Raw genomic sequence first — 17,053 nt, 5'->3', positions numbered from 1 at the left:
AGTCTTGTCATATACTATATTGAACATAACTGACAATAAGGCAGCAGAGGAAAGAGTCTATATCTGCAGGCAGCCTGACCTAGAATGGAGCAAAGCATTCCTAAACTTACTCTTGTATGGAAAAGCAAAGAACTGTCCATAGGTACTTTGAAGTGACAAAAAAATACACTAATGCCAGTTGTGGACACCTTCCAAAGTTCTGGAAAATCACTGATTTGATTTCTACCAAATATGATAGCCTGAGACCAAGCATCCGAGCATGGGAGACGATCACCCACAATCACACAGCAAGAGAGAGTGAGAAGAACTATTGGCTCAGTTGTTATCACGTGATGTTCAGCATCACATACTACTCATATTGCAAGACATCACTCGTTTATCAAGTTAAAATTTATTATAAATGTTTCCTCATCTTGCAGAATACTCACAGAACAAGTTACAATCCAGGGTTTTACTGTACCTTTTTCATTTCCAAAGCAATGCATAGAACTCATAATACTTCAACTACATTTAACCCCTCCTATTTTTTGTGCTATGTTTTCATGTATTTTAAATATGCATATGTTTTGAGCCATAAAGTGCACTATAATTTTTGTTTTATATGGGAACTATTTATTTAATTGTATCTATTTTTCTTTATTTCTCTCTGAATATCTTTGCTTCCATCTAGAATATTATTTCTTTTAACCTTTATAAGTTCCCTAGTATTTCCTGAATGCAGCAAATCTTCTCACTTTTTATTTCTTTTAAAAAGTGATTTTTAATTTTTTCTTTATTTCTTCAGAGTATTTTCTCTGGCTTTCTAATTATCAAATCTTTTTCCTCTTTCAACATTTTAAAAATAGCATTCCATCGTTTCTGGCATACAGTGTTTTCACCAAAGTCTGTTGTCAGTCACTCCTTTGAAGATAGTGTATCTCTTTGTCTTCACTTGTTTTAAAATTTTTCTCTGTTTTTGGTTTTCAGCAGTTTCACTACAATGTGCCTACGTGTGTGCATGTGCATGTGTATTGTTGTGTTCAAAACTGGGTAAGGGTTTGTAGAGCTTCTTAAATCTATTTTTCATCAATTTTGGAAAATTCTCAGCCAATATCTCTTCAAGTATTGTTTCTGTCCAATTCTCACTCTCTCTCTCTCTCTCTCTCTCTCTCTCTCTCTTTTTTTTTTTGAACTCTAATGATGCAACAATATTAGATCTTTTTGCACAGGTGCATGTTTTTTGTTCTGTGTTCTGTGCTTTTTTTTTTAACCTATGATTCAGTTTGGTTATTTTTGAATGCCTTATCTTCCAGTGTACTGAGCTTGCCTGCAGCTGTGTCCAATCTTCTACTGAACCCATCTATTGAGCTCTTATTCTTAGCTATGGTAGTTTTCAGTTCTAGCATGTCCATTTGATTTACCCTGAGATTATACTTCCGTGATGAAATTCTCCATCTTGTCATCTTTTTCTTGAATATATCAATTACAGTTATTTTGAGAACCATGTCTAATCATGTAAATATCTGGATTAGCTATGGGTCCATTTACACTGTTTGATTTTCCACTTCATTTTTAGTCCTTCAGTCCTATCTCCTGGTATGCACTGATTGAATGTTAGACATAGTGCTTTAAAATTGTAGAAATAATGTCAGGCTGATGTTATTTTCCCAGGGAGGATTTATTTTGTTTCTGACAGGCAGTTTAGGGCCATATTGATTTATTCTAGTCTGAGATTTAGATGACTGGAAGCTGGGTTTTAGGTGTTGTAAGGGTAGTCTATTTGTCGTTTACCCTTACTCCTGGGATGTAGTTTTTTGTATTCATAACTATAAATCTGAGTTGTTTACCAGACCCTTCTTTCCTAGAAGACCATGGACTCTAATTTCTATCTTGCCAATCCTATGAGAATGTCAGAATCTATTCTCAGTCTCCAAGCCCCTTAGCCTTTAAGCTCTTCTCATTTTTTTAAGCATCTGATTCTGTCCCACTTATGAATTAGCAAAAAACTTGCAGAGAAAAGTACCACAGAATATTAAGCTCGATTCAATGTGCTTATCTCCTTTTCAGAATCAATCTTGGCCCCTCAAGTTCTGGCTCCTTTCGTTCTCCAGTGCCTTCAAGCAGGTTTTTTTTCTCATGTTTGTCCAGCTACTCTGGTTCTTCTCATGAAAGCGTGAATGCAGCAACCTATTCTACCATTACCAAAAATGGAACTCCCTTATGCATTTTTAATGTTAAGTGGTAATGTTACGACAATGTAAATTTATGGTTAATTCACTTTGTGGTTAATGGACTAAAAGTACTAATATATATGAAAGCCACATATATAGGCTCTGGTACATAGTAGGCACTCATAAATGATTTCAGATTTGAATATAAATATATACTGTTTTGGGGAAATGTGTAAAAGAGATTAGTCATTAGCATTAGCATTTCGTTTTTTTCTAGTTGGTCTTTCTTGTTGATGTCCCACAGAACAGCAGTCCCTCTATGCTCTTGAGCATTGGTCTCATAAACCTTTACATCAGTACCATTTCCAAGTGATACCTCTCCCCGCCATGCTCTCACTCAGAGGTCCTCTAGGCCATCCTCACCATTTCATGGCCATACTGAGCAGGCAGTCCACGTCTCAGTGTTCTTCCATAAGGAATAATTAACCTGGTGACGCTCTACTTCTACCACAGCATCTTCTTACTGCCATGTTGTTCCTGCCTTTCTCTTTTGACAGTGAGGCCGCTATTGGTCAAAGCTTGCAAGTATCTTAAAACTTGGTTTATCTGGGTACTTAAGTGAGCAAAAACTAAGAAATGCCAAGAAAGAGAAGCAGATATAGATTTAAGTGTTTTAGAACTTTGGGACATTATAGTACCAGAAGGCTTGTAATGTGCCTAATTCCAGTTTAGAGTCTGGAAAACAACTTCCACAAGTGTATGTGATTTCCAAGTCTCAAAACTGATTTACTGGAAGGCAAAAAATGTAAATCAGCAGCCTTCAATGGTAATTTTCAGGTCATTTGAGTCTACGTGCAGTTTTGAAGAGGCTCAGTTCATAAATTTCCTTTTGGGTCACTTTTTTCTGTGAGAGAATTTCTCCAAACTTAACTATATCAAATAAAGCATGTCCAGAATCTGTTCAGAGGTGGGTTTTAGGCTCTAGAAGCATAATGTTTATGAGGATTTTCAAGGCTAAGGAAAATGATAGTGAGGGTGATGGTGACAGTATCTAATAATTGTATTCATTGAACAGTTAATATATGTTCAGTATTAAGACATTTTACATATATTGTGTTGCCCCTTGAGCAGTATTTAATTGTCAGTTTATTATTTCCCTAGAGATTATTATCTTTCTCCTGGTGGTCAAAGCATAGAATTTTAAATTGAGTATAAATCCTAGGTATAAATCTGAATTCTACCATTCTGTGGTCCTTGGTTAGAGTATCTAACATCTTTGAGCCTCTCTTCACCTCCAGGGAGAAAAATGATAAAAGGTCTCATAGAATTTTTAGATACTTGAAGAGTTTATAGCTCAAGCCTATAACACTAGCTGCCTCATACTGAGTGCTCAAACAAATGTTAGCCATTTCCATTTCTTTTCACATTTTTCTGCCACTGTTGGTTAAGATCCCCTCTCCTTTACTAGATCCATGAGGTAAGGAAGAAGAAAATAGAAATATCTAAAAATATAAGAAAAAGGGATCACCTCTGATGATGTATTAGGAAACATGGTTCTTTAATACTCATTTGAATTCCATAAAATTTACTATTTAATAAGTCCCCATTCAGCCTTTCCACAATACCTGGGAAGAGTCCATACAGCATTGTTTTGTGTTCTGTTGTTACTTAAAGGGAAACTTTCACAAGTTTGCAGAAGCCCTTAGTGTCCTGCAAATAAAGGGAGGAGATTGTCCTCAAATTCCTTGCAGCAGGAACCCACTCAGGTGGTACAACTCTTGACTTGTAGATGAAACAGTACATCTATGAAAGGAAAAGTAGTAGTGTCTACACCATAAATCTGAAGAGAACCTGGGAAAAGCTTCTGCTGGAAGTTCATGCCATTGTTGCCACTGAAAACCCAGCTAATATGAGTGTCATGTCATCCAGGAAATCTGGCCACTGAGCTGTGCTGAAGTTTGCTACTGCTACTAGAGCCACTCCTGTTGCTAGCCACTTTGCTCCTGGAACCTTCCCTAACCAGATCCAGGCAGCCTTCTGGGAACCAAGACTTCTGGTGATTCCTGATGCCAGGGCTGACTACCAGCCTCTCATAGAGGCATCTTATGTTAACCTGCCTACCATCAGTCTGTGTAAGTGACTCTTCCCTGCACTTTGTGAACATTGCCACCCCTGAACAACAAGGGAGCTCACGCAGTGGGTCTTATGTCATGGGTGCTGACGTGGGAAGTTCTGCACATCCGTGGCACCATTTCCCATGCACACCCATGGGAGTCATGCCTGATCTCTACTTCTACAGAGATCTTGAAGAGATTGACAAGGAACAGCAGGCCACTGTTGAAAAGGCTGTGCCCAAGCTGGAAGTTTGGGGTGAATGGATGGCTCCAGCTCCTGAGTTCATTGCTACTCAGTCAGAAGTTGCAGACTGGTCTGAAGGCACTCAGGTGCACTCTGGGCTTATTGAGGAGTTCCCTACTGAAGACTGGAGCCCTCAGCCTGCCACTGAAGGCTGGTCTGCAGCTCCCACTGCTCAGACCGCTGAATGGTGGGGACAACCACTGAGTGGTCTTAAGCTGCTCTTCCGCAAAGGCAAACAACATGGAAATAAGATTGACGGGAAAGAAACAGTTTCCTAAAAAAGAACCCCCGTTCATTCAACAAGTATTTATTGAGTAAGATTTGGGCAAAGTCCTTAATGTCATGGAACTTATGATCTACTAGAGAAGACAAATATTAAATACTTAGTTGTAGCCACTCCTTAATTATAAGTACCAAGGAGAAGCCTGGTACTATAAACATATTTGACATCGTGAAGGATCAAGGAAGCATTAGCTGAGAGAGTGACATTTAAGTTGAGACTTGAAGAGTGAGTAGCTAAGAGTAGTTTGGTGGGGAAAGGGGAACAAAAGTCATTGCAGTTAGAAGAGCAGCAATGGGGGGAAATCCTGATATGGAAAGGAGACTGACATGTGGGAAGAAGGAAAGAAGTTTCTCTTGCCAACACTAGACAGAGAACAAAGAGGATGAGTTAATCAGTCTGCATGGTACCTTTTCTTCATTGGCCCAAGAGGTATATCCTAGCACAGATCACAATATAGAAAAGGTTCCCCGTTTTCTTCACCACATCTCAGGGCACCCCTCATTCTCGGCCTATTCAGGGACATGCATCCTAGCTCCCAGACGTCTAACCCATTTCCAACCCATCACTTACTCTCAGGGCTAGGAGATGCCTTATTAACCTGATATATGTATGATTCTGCAGTTAAAGATCAACTTCTAGGCATCCATGATAATGGTTTTCAAACGCGAGCTTTGCATCAGAATCACCTGGAGGGCTTGTTGAACCACCGAGTTCCTGATTTACTAGTTCTGAGGTGGAGCATTAAAATCAGCTGCCTGTGGCACTGATTCTGCTGGCCTGAGTTCCATACGTGGTTGAGTCACTAGGTTAAGGTGTCATCCTTCTTTCAACAATTTGACAGTCACCTGTTGTTTCTTAACCCAAAGGAAAATGCTCAGGGAGTTTTTGAAAGGGAAAATACTAACACCAAAACTAAACTCTGTGGATAACTGCCACATTTGCCTAACGAAACTGTATCTTTTTGTGAGCAAGACTTACCTTAAATATCTCCATTCCTAGAGCTTAGCACATAGTAGGTACCCAATCATGTTTGTTAAACGAATTGATGATCAGTGAAGGAATCACAAAATGGATGTAGCTTAGTGGCTTTTATGCTCTGTTGTTTGGAAAGCTCCCATGATTCCTTTTACCCTGAAAGGTCTTCTAGGAGGATAAATTGTCATTCTCTTGGAACCCAGCCTCAGAAATTGCAGAGTCAAGATATGCTTGTATTTTAAGTACTTACTTGGATTAAAACCTGAATTGCTAACAGGATTAAAAAATGCCAAGTTTGCTAGGACTCAAATTGTTTATGTGCATGTTTGGTTCTAAGTTCTTTCGTCAATCAGTACATTTCTGTTTCTAATTACAGTCAATGTTTGTTTGGTTGTGGGGTGTTTTTTTTTGACACCTGCACATGAATTCTCAATCAAAACGAGAGTCAGTAATTTGCACAGGTATAATATAACTAAAACGAGGCTCATAACCACCCATGTGTCACCTACACTACGTGTTTAATGAATTCAGAGGTGTTGTACCTCAATTCACATTGTGATTCAGAAAACGGTCTGCTATTTTTCCCATTTTCACTCCCACAGTGTTGTAAAACATTTTTAATGAACCCTCCAACAATTTCCCTTATTCCAGGAGCATGGAGTTTTAGTCGATGATGCAACACAATTTTCATTTGTGATTATTTATAGGCCTGTCCTTGGAATCTCTGCATTTGGACACAAGAAAAAGAAAAATGCCCCAAATTACCATAATTCTCCAAAATCTAATGTTTATTACTGCCACCAATCAAATCAATTACAGACTCATAGTCTAGACCCTGAAGATTGGAGCTGGTGTTGATGGGGGCTCTCCATCAAATCTCAGCTATGACCCAGGCACTGGCACAAGGGTCAAAGCCTCCCTGTAGTGTGATGAAGCATCCTGAACAGTTGTGTGCCCAGCTGTTAGCTTGGACGTTGACCCCGGCTGACACCTGTAAAACTGGAAGTAATTTCTCTGTAGGCTCTAATAATCAGAGGCCTAGTTAGAGAAAAAGTCATTTTAGTATCAGCTGACAATTATTTTTTTTTGCCCTGAGTATCTTTCCCTGTCTTCTTATTTGGTTTGAACTGACTCACCTAATTGGGGTCAACCCCTGAAATAGAATGTGCTGCTGGACTTGTTGTTTCTGAACGCCCAGTGCTAGAGAATGGCTTCGGGATGATACTTCTTATTTTTCTCAAAACATGAAAGTTGGAGAATTTGAACAACGCATGCAAAATATCATTGCCAGAGTGCAGTCAACAAGGAGAACGCAACCAAAGTGAGGAACATTCTCACACCTGTCTCGCCTTCGGGTTCCAGAGGACGGGGGCCTGGCCAGGCACCGCATTCGGGCCCTTCAAAAGGCAGCAGCGTGATGTCAGTGTTAACATTTCACTGCACATTAATTCTTAAAAAAAAAAAAAAAAACCTGTCATTTAATTTAAGTGCTTATATGCATATGGTTAATTAAGAAGCCAAAATTGGCTATAAGCTTGGTGAGCTCTAAGAACAGGGAGAGAGAGATCATTATGCTTCTGCTCATGGTTCGCTATTTGTGAACCAGCTGATAATGTGCAAAATTAAGATTTCGTAAGTGGCATTTTAAATGAATGGTTAATGGCTGAAGATTAATTAAACAGTCAGAGTTGCTGAAGAAAAGCTGTTAAAAAATTATGTTTATAGGCCAGTCACTTGCATGCTGAACTGAAATCCTGATAGATTGCGGCCTTTCTGTTTACCAAGAGGGGATTTTCACAAAGCAGGCCTCCTGAAGTAGGAACACCCGCCCTTCTCACAGCCATGCGGCCGCAACAGTAGCCTCAGGGAGGTTCCTCCGGAATAAAAGCCACCAGGTAGGAAAAGGGACTGGAGAAGAGTTATATTGAAGAGATCTTCACTAAAACCTTCATCCCACGTAGCCAGTCATATTTTGTTTCTTTTCTACAAGTGTTGCATAGTTCTGAGTTAGAGAAGGTAGAACCCATGGGGTTTTTAAGAAGCTATTCTAATTCTGTCAGAGAGGCAGAGATTCACAGTATGTTGTTTTCAAGCTATGGTGGATACTTTCTTTAAAAATTTTTTAAATGTTTATTTATTTTTGAGAGAGAGAGAGAGCACAAGGGGGAGGGGGAGAGGGACAGAGAGAGAGGGAGACACAGAATCTGAAGCAGGCTCTAGGCTCTGAGTTGTCAGCAGAGAGCCGGATGCGGGGCTCAAACCCATGAACAGTGAGATCATGACCTGAGCTGATGTCAGACACCGCTGTAGTGATACGTCTTTAGTTCTGGACCCGCTGGCTCTGCAGAGGTAGAAGAACTGGTCATACACCTCTGGTTCTCCCATGGGCTCTTCAGGGGAAGATTTACCTTGTGCGTAGGAGGCGGTATAAAACTATTTTTTTTAATTTATTTGTCATAGCTCAACTCAGTAAATATTGAATAAATAAATGAACAACTCCGCTCCCTCAAAGTTGTGTGTAGGAGAATATCAAAGGCTCTTTAATTTTAATATATATTTATATTTTTTTAATGTTTTCTCTTTTTTTTAAGTTTATTTTACTTATTTTGAAAGTGAGAGAGAGAGAGAGAGAGAGAGAGAGAGAGAGAGAGAGAGCAGGCAAACACAGGAGGGGCAGAGAGAATCCCAAGCAGGTTCCTCACTGTCAGCACAGAGCTCACAAACTGTGAGATCATGACCTGCGCCGAAATCAAGAGTCAGTCGCCCAACCAAGTGAGCCCCCCTGGCACTTCTCAAAGACTCTTTTAAGTGCCTTCCCATCTGTGCAGTCAAATAGCCATCTCACTCCTCTTCTGCGTCAAGTGTCCATGTACCTATGCAATGCCATTGTCCTCGCCTCAGGGACCATGGTGCCCAGTGGAGGGGACCCAGGCATGGGACCAAGTAAGTCACAGCCAGGCTAAGGGCAGTCACCAAGGAGGGGAGTGAGGAACCTCAGGCTAGAGGGCAACCAGGAGTGTATTTTCCTGTAAGTTGGAAAGGAAATTATTTCTGCCTGTTTTTTGACAAAACATTAACGTTAAAGGTAATTTTTTTCTTTTGAGTTCATTCAATTCCCTGCTTCCAGGCAGAAGACCCAAATCAGGCAGGCCAGACAGTTGTGTCTCTGGTTTAAAAGTTCCCTAGAGATGGAAATCCTGCAGCCTCCCTTGGTATCCTGTTCCAGTGTTTAATCACCCTTCCAATCAAGAAGTTAATCCCATTTCCTCTTCTCTAGCCTTCTTTGGCTTGGTGGAACCTGTAAAACACCCATGAGACCCCTTGGAAGTCTCAAAAAGTTAATCAGTCAACACCGGGCTGCTCTAGGTTCAAGAGTATATCTTGTAATGCTGGGGCTGTGGACCCACACCACGGAAATGGGAGGATTTTGTTATTTCTCTAGGAAGTCAAGTAAGACGAGAGCAATTTGACATTTTTACCATGTTTTAAAGAAATTGTTTTATTACATTTTAGTTAAACACAACTTGGGGCACCTGGGTGGCTCAGTCGGTTGAGCATCTGATTTCAGCTCAGGTCATGATCTCATGGTTCAGGAGTTCAAGCCCCGAGTCAGGCTCGGTGCTGACAGCTCAGAGCCTGCAGCCTGCCTCAGATTCTGTGTCTCCCTCTCTCTCTGCCCCTCCCCTGCTCACACTCTGTCAGTCTCTCTCTCTCTCTCTCTCAAAATTAAACAGTAAAAAAAGAACTTAATAAAAATAAATAAATAAACACAACAGAAGTTTGGCCTAATGTTGTATAACTCAGAAACCAAACTGTATATGTTGATAAGAAAATTAAGGATTAGGAATAACAATAGCCAACACTACTCATTATTGAGAATCTGCTATGGCAGACGCTGTGCTGATTTCTTTGCATGTCTCACCTCACCCTCTGACCATCCGACCAGGTCGCACTATGACTGTCTCCCGGGTTCAGACGAACCCTAGTTGCAGAGAAGATAAGGAACTGGCCTGATCTCACCGGGGCCGGGCCGAGATTCGTACCTCGTTACCCTGAACCCAGAGCCGAGACACGTAACCACTGTGCCGTGTGGACTATTGAATTCTTTTTAAAAAATTATGTTTCTTTCTCTGGAATTCTATTTGATTATCTGGACTCCTTTTTTCTCCCATGTGTAAAACGTCCAAATCTATAACCTTTCCTTGTGGGAAGTAATAGCACTGCTGGATAATGGCCCCAGGCCGGCGGCAGTTCTTGCTGCAATTACGGGCGGTTGAGTGGTAAGTACCTTCTACTTTAAGAGAGGCAGTAGCAGTTCGCTTTAGAAAAACTGAGAATTCAAAGCTTTTCCATTCTGGTGAAAATCACGTTGATACAACAGGAAAGAAAATAGGTACTGCTGGGAGAAAACCGGTGCCTTGGAAAGGATGGGGTAAAAACTTGTTTGTAGAGGCCAGAAGCATCTGGGCTGCAGTGATGTCCAATATTTGCAGCTAAAAGCTGCATTAATTGACCAACGATGGGTAGGAAGCTGCCTCCAACCAGGATCCCCAACTCGCCAGTGCTCTTTTCATAAGCAAAGTGAGATGCGGGAGGTCACCTTCCATGGGGTTCTCTGTACAGAAAGGAAGCAGCTGTGACCGAGACTGCATTTCTACAAAGGAAAAGCCTGGCTTTTCAAGCACCGCATGCCAACCACCGGGGAGTCTTGTTAAGATGCAGATTTTGATTCCAGAGGGCCGGGGTGGGCCTGAGGTTCTGCATTTCTAACAAGCTCCTGGTGCCACTCGCCCTGCTGGCCTCGGGAGCACACTGTGACTAGCCAGGGTGTAGACCAGAAAAAGACAGTGCGTCATCCTCATTGTTTGAATTGTTTAAAATAAATACGCAGCAAGTCTTTTAAAACCTTCTGCAGTTTCAACTCTCATGTCCTCCTATCACTGAGATGGCCAAGAAAGCTCATGCCTTTACAGAACATTCTGTGGCCTTGCTCAGGTTGTTTCCTGGAAGGAAGAGTATGGCTTTCCTTTGGAGTGCCGGTTTTGGAGCTGCCGCCCCGGGCACGCAGCAGTATCTGTGTTTTGACCTCCTGCTGCTCTGGGAGAAGCCTCTCGCTAAAGTGCACGTATCTGTCTCCACGTATGAGTAGATATAAATTTGATTTTCTTTTCTCAAGCGCTGTTACAAACCTGCCAAGAAAAGGTTTATCACTGCAAATAATTAATCCATTTTTTCCCAGCACACCTCATTCAGGTAAGAGTCTCACTGGCTCTGTTTATTCCATCATTTGATATAAAGGCCATTATGTTAAAATCATGTATTATTTGTGGCATGGTAATATTTTCACTAAATACTGTCTTAACGTCTTTGATAAATGATATCGTCCTCATTGGCCTGCACCCAAAACAAGTTTGCATGATAGTTTTTAGAGTATGTCCTTTTTGATGTTTTTGTTTGGATGCCAGTATCTGAGATTAAATTATTTATTCCTTTTTTTGAACAACAGCAACAAAAACGTTGATATCACGAGAACCATTTATAACTGTCAAAGAAAGAAAACAAGAAATTTTTTTCTGGGGGGTTGGGTTGCATTTCAGTGTATTTATTAATGATGGAAAAATTCCACTGAATTATGACAAACGGAAGATGGTCTCAATTAATGAGACTTTCTTCTCTATGTGGAAACAGTCAAATCAAGAACACAGTCACTAAGCCCAGCCTGATGTCAGGATAGTGGGGCTGCTTATAGAAATATATCGTCTATCCAGTAGAAGTATAACATGAACCGCACATATAATTTTAAAATTTTAGTAGCCTTCATTTAAAAAAGTAAAATTAGTTTTACAGTATATTTTGTCTAACCCAATATATGCAAAATATAATATTCAGATATTCGAAACAGTTATTATAGAGCTGTTTTACACGCCTGTATTCATAATAAGTCTTCAAGATCTGGTGTGTATTTTACACTTTGCAGTACATCTCAATTTGGACCCACTGCATTTCAAGTTTTCAATAGCCATGTATGGCTGTTGGCTGCCATATTGGACATACCGGAATCCCTTCAACATACTTCCGGTGGTGGCTGGTGCTTCCATTTGAAGTTTTCCCCAATATGGAGTCCAGGATAATGGGAAGACCCTCTCATTTAAGGGTCGCTCCCATGGCAGAAAGCCCCAAACTGCTGCTACATAAGCACCACTGTTCCTTCTTTTACAGGGTTTACAGGCAAGAGTAAGGAAAAGACACACAAACAGCCAGTCTCCACTCCCAGGGAACAGACACATCTGTCAGCTCTACCTTTTCCATCTCTAGAGAGATGTGTCCCAACTTCAGTGTCAGCTGCTACGCAGTAAAGTAACCTCAATATGGGCTGAGCTAGACAAGATGCAAGTCTAATCACATCCCAGATCTGCCCTTGTTTTGCCTGAAGAAGGCAGAACCAATGATCTAGTTCAGCTTAAAAGTCGGCCTGAGACAGGAAAACAGAGCCTGGCCTTCACACAGGAGCACATGTGGTCCAACCATATAAAGTTTTGTCAACAGCTAACTCAGGCAGAAGGTAACTAATTGTAACAGTCTAATGTGATTCTCATTTAACTGCAATCCTTCCTCTCTTACCAATGGTATTCATTCCAGCCTTTCCTTTCCTTGTGTTTAACTTTTAATCATGGTAAACTGATCATCCTCTCAAGATGTCATGTCTCCAGAATTTTATAATGACAGACTTGGTCTTCATTTAATTAATACCCCCTTTTAATTACAAGCCTTTCTTGCCTACCATTGCTATTCTGTGACTAGGACGCCTCAATGTAGGGCATCATTGTTTACCTAGTTGCTCAAGCTAGAGATGCAGGGTTCCTTCTTGAGACTTCCATCTCCTTTAGCCACACACCCATACTCATTTCCAGGAAGATTCATGAGAATGGGTAGCGTTGGTTGGCCTGTCTGTGTACTGCCTTTCCCCAGTGAGGAAATGCTGTTGGGCCCAACCTTCCTTGAGCACTTCTTTTGATTCATTGATTCCCTATGACATGCTGCCCTAATCTGGACAAGACTCAGTCTAGGATGCTTCAGTGGCTAAACGAGGGAACATTGTCTTTTGCTCCCTACATGAATTGCCCTTTACAAATGCCTCTCAAAATACAACACTCTATTTGAAGCTCTCCTTGCTATAGCTGTCCTTGTCCCCCAGCTTTCTAAGGCCCCCAACTTTAGTTGCGTTACCCAAGACCCTTGCTCTAAATGGCCACAGTGCCATTTCTCTCTATCCTCCCCCCGCCCCCAGCCCCCCGGGTAAAGTCCTATGTGTTATTCAGGATTTAGCACAGATGTTACTTGTTTATGTCTTCAATGATATATTGAAGTAGGAACTATATTTTATTATATGAAATGAATGAATGAATCCAAGTGGCTCCATTCTTAGCTTTAAGATCACAGAGATTTCTTGTTGCACTCTTGGCCTGCCCACCTCCCATGCTAATATGACTTGTCTGGCCTCCTGGTCAGCACAGCCTCCCTCTGGTTGTCTCTTCACTCTGATCTGCTCTGATGCTTGAGTTTCAGGGATCCCACAGCTTTCTCCTGGCCCTTGTCTCTCAAGATTGGGGTGGCATATCCTACTTCTGTCAGGAAATACCTCCTTGACAAGTTCCCCCATGTGAAAGACTTCCCAGGACACACAAGTCACTGTTTCCTCCATTTGGTCTCTGCCTCCAATACTTCCTAAGGGCACAAGGTAGTATTTGCTATTCAGAAGCTACAGTTGGCTCAATATGGCTGCTCCACCAAGAGAAAAGGCTCTTGTTTGGCAATTACAGTTTTGTAACTCTCTTTCCCACACCGAATATTTGTCGCTGACTCTCGCCAATGATCTCCAGTTACCTCTACTGGTACATTCCAGAGAATTTTTCTTGAAATGACCACCGAACTTATTGACCTCTGGTTTTCTAGAGTTTGCTTTGCCATTAAGAAAAATTGACTGTGATTCACTCACCTCAAGCATCTGGACACATCTTGCATGGTCTGTAATTTCTCAGAGATCCCATCCATGCTTCTAGCAGCACACCTCCCAGCTCTTATCAAGACTGTGGATATAATTTGTAAGTACCAGCAACTGGAATGCCTTTCAAGCATCTTGGGTCGTGTGTTTTTCTCCCCTCCTCCCATCCCCTTCTCTTCTGCCTCTCTCCTGCCTTCCCTCGTGGAGATGTCAGATGAGTCACTTACTGTCTGTGCCTCTTTCCCCGTCTGTGAAGACGGGAGGGTGGGGCTAAGTGGTCTCAGCACTTCTTCCCAGCTCCAAAATTATATGGTTCTGCAGTTCTCTAATGGAAGCAAAATAGGAGTTCAGGTTGCTCTGCCTTTTCTCTGGTGCTGTTATCATGTCAAAGCATCTCCTCCCAGCAGTGGCCTACCCTTCCTTATTCCTCTCCACAGTGGCTTCAACAATCAAATACAAAAATAAATCTTTAATGTCGTTAGCATTTGTTTCACAAGGCCCCATAGCTCCCTTTGAGCTTTGTTCTCTAATGTCTCAGGCCATTTTGCTACCTTCTTTGTGAACCTCAGTGCCAGGGATCCATCCTCCTACCTCCCTCTGCTCAGCTCTGTGGGAGCACTTCACACTATTCCCAGATTTTAGGACTTAGAACCTTAGTGTGAAGCTCCCCAAACTCTCACCCTGAAAATCTCTTGTGTCAGTTATCCAGATGGTCTTGTCCTTAGATAATGAGAATTTGGGTTATGAGATTTTATAAAGCTTTTGGCAATGGAATTTTACACACACACACACACACACACACACACACACACACACATACTTTGTAATCTTTTCCCTTACAGCAATGGATTACCAAAATTTGTAATTATACTCTTATAAACTTTGTTTTTGCAGAAATGTTCCCTTAAAAAAGATAAAAGATATTCCTTTCATTCAAATAATAATATCAAAACCTTTCAAGAAAGAGCAAGGACTAGGGAACAAAGGACTACAGGCAGGTCACTATCAGTATTTCCAGGGCAATCTCTCCCCCTCTTCCCTGCTTACTAGGTCCTGTGGCCTAGAATCTATTGAAGACCTACCGATAAAACTAATAAAGTTTCAAACAGTTGTGGGCCCTGCCTTCTGGGAGTTTATAGGAGCCTTTGTGGGCCAAGGCAGAGAAAGTAATGTCTGGGTCTCTATTAAAACGTATGAAAAATTATAATGGAATATACCACCAAATCACAGTAAACTCTTAAATAGACTTCTTAGCACCCTGGCCTATAATAGTCGACAGGTGGGCATTTTGAAAATACTCTTTAAAATAAAGTCTGTTGTGATTTTTCAAGCCCAGGGATGATGTGTATCAGATATCAGAAGGGAGCATTGATCCTTGTGGTCTGAAGTTAACAAATTGCAAGTTGTATCCTTGCTCAGACCCTTTAATTCAGAGACTCCAAGTGTTGTTTACAGTTTTGTCTTTGTGGGCGGACCCATGTGTTATGTTTGTTGTCCATCAGGGTAAGCTTGCCCACATAGGGCCACGGATCTGTAGGTAGAAACATGGTTTATCATTTTACATTTCATTTTATGTAACCAAGGCTAGCTCTTCAAATTGATATATTCAATCCCTTTTTCTATATAAATTGTTTTTCTTAAGTTGCAGGCATTAGCTTACACAAAAAGGGCATAATCAGGGAAAGCCCACTTTTGTTGTCTAAGTTTAAAAATAGTAACCTATGAGAAACTCGCTAGAAAATATCTTAACCATTAATTGGGAAAAACAGTACCATTCAAATAACATACTGTATCATCCATTCACGCTCCAAGTGAAATGAAACTTTATTTTGATTGGGACTGTCACAGATCATTTCTGCACGTAAAATACATCGAGGGACAGCTTTCAAATGGAGTTGTCACTTTTGGTTTAGCAGGCAGGAGACTCTCCATTGTTGTCAAACCCTCTTTACAAAAGCATCAGTAACCCAGTGATACACAGTTGCAGAGAAGAGGGAATGGCCACTCAGCTTACTTGGAACAAAAACAAGCAACATTGGTCTCTCTGAGTGCTCGGTGTGTCTGAGGGCTCTTTTGTTTAGCAGGGCTTCCCTCTAGCCAGCAATGCTTTTATAGTCTTAGAATTAGATTTCTTTCTCCTCTGCTGGTTTTAGAAAGGTGTAAATAGATTAATGCACATTGTTATTCTCTGAAGGTAACATAGGATACATAAACTGTATCATTTGTGTTGTCTACTCAAGTCATGAAACCATGAAAAGGTAAGAAGAAAAAAAATAAACCTCCGAATTTACACACACACACACACACACACACACACACACCATTTAGTGCCTTTCACAGCTGTCCTAGTTTTCTTAAGATTAGAGACAAAATGTTTGCTTTATATGGGATGCCTGGTGGCACAGTCAGTTAAGTGTCCAACTCTTGATCTCTCCTCAGGTCAGGATCTCGCGGTTCATGAGTTCAAGCCCTACATCGGGCTCTGTGCTGATGGTGCAGAGTCTGCTTGGGATTCTGTCTCTCCTTCTCTCCGTTCCTCCCCCACTTGTGTGCTCACTGTCTCTCTCTTTCTCAAAATAAATAAACTTAAAAAAAAGATGTTCATTTTTTTAATTAGTAAAATAATACAGGTTGTTTTGTCCATTGCTAGAACAGTGAAGTTTTGTCTCTAGAGTACATAAAGGCTATCATATCGGTTTTTATAATAATAAATATTTTGTGACATATGCGTGTGATAATATATAATAGATGATATAATTGATATCATAAAAGGTAGGCTGAATAGATTATGTTGATTTCTGTGTGTTTGTCTCTCTTAAGACCTCACCTACTACATTCCCAAAGAATAATAATAATTCTCTATCCTTAAAACTTACTTGATGCTTAAAATTACCAGAAGCGGAAGCCAAATGGAACAAAACAAGATGCCGAAAACTGGCCCACAGCTCTCAGGTTCTATAGAACACCATTTGATACCTTAGATAGTCATCAAACATATACTATAGCAAAGAAAATTGAAGGAAAGATGAGCGCTAGACATCCCTCCTAGCCCTCGGATTCTGTGATTCTCACAAGGGGAAGGGAGACAAGTGAGCGTAGGAAAAGCTAAAAAGAGAGAAAATAAAGGGACAGAAATGAATAGAGAAATGGATAGTCTCTTGGATTTGAGGGAATGGTGACTGATGACCAAAAAAATTTAAAAAGACAGAGAATGACCAAAACTGAAAGTTGAAGTGACCCATTAGAGCCAGAAGCTTGGTGTTTTACAAATGCCAGTAACTCCTT

The 17,053-nt window shown here is 40.9% G+C and overlaps 1 protein-coding gene and 1 pseudogene across 1 annotated transcript in view; both read left to right on the top strand.

Moving 5' to 3' along the window:
• PARD3B (par-3 family cell polarity regulator beta) overlaps window positions 1-17,053 on the top strand; it is a 1,000,837-nt gene that overhangs the window by 856,462 nt on the left and 127,322 nt on the right. The window lies entirely within an intron of this gene.
• LOC115288647 lies at window positions 3,940-6,037 on the top strand (annotated as a pseudogene).

The sequence above is a fragment of the Suricata suricatta genome, chromosome 3 (genome assembly GCF_006229205.1).
Source record: "Suricata suricatta isolate VVHF042 chromosome 3, meerkat_22Aug2017_6uvM2_HiC, whole genome shotgun sequence".
Taxonomy (NCBI): domain Eukaryota; kingdom Metazoa; phylum Chordata; class Mammalia; order Carnivora; family Herpestidae; genus Suricata; species Suricata suricatta.
The sequence above is the reverse complement of the archived record's forward strand: the minus strand, read 5'-3'. Positions and strand labels throughout refer to the sequence as shown.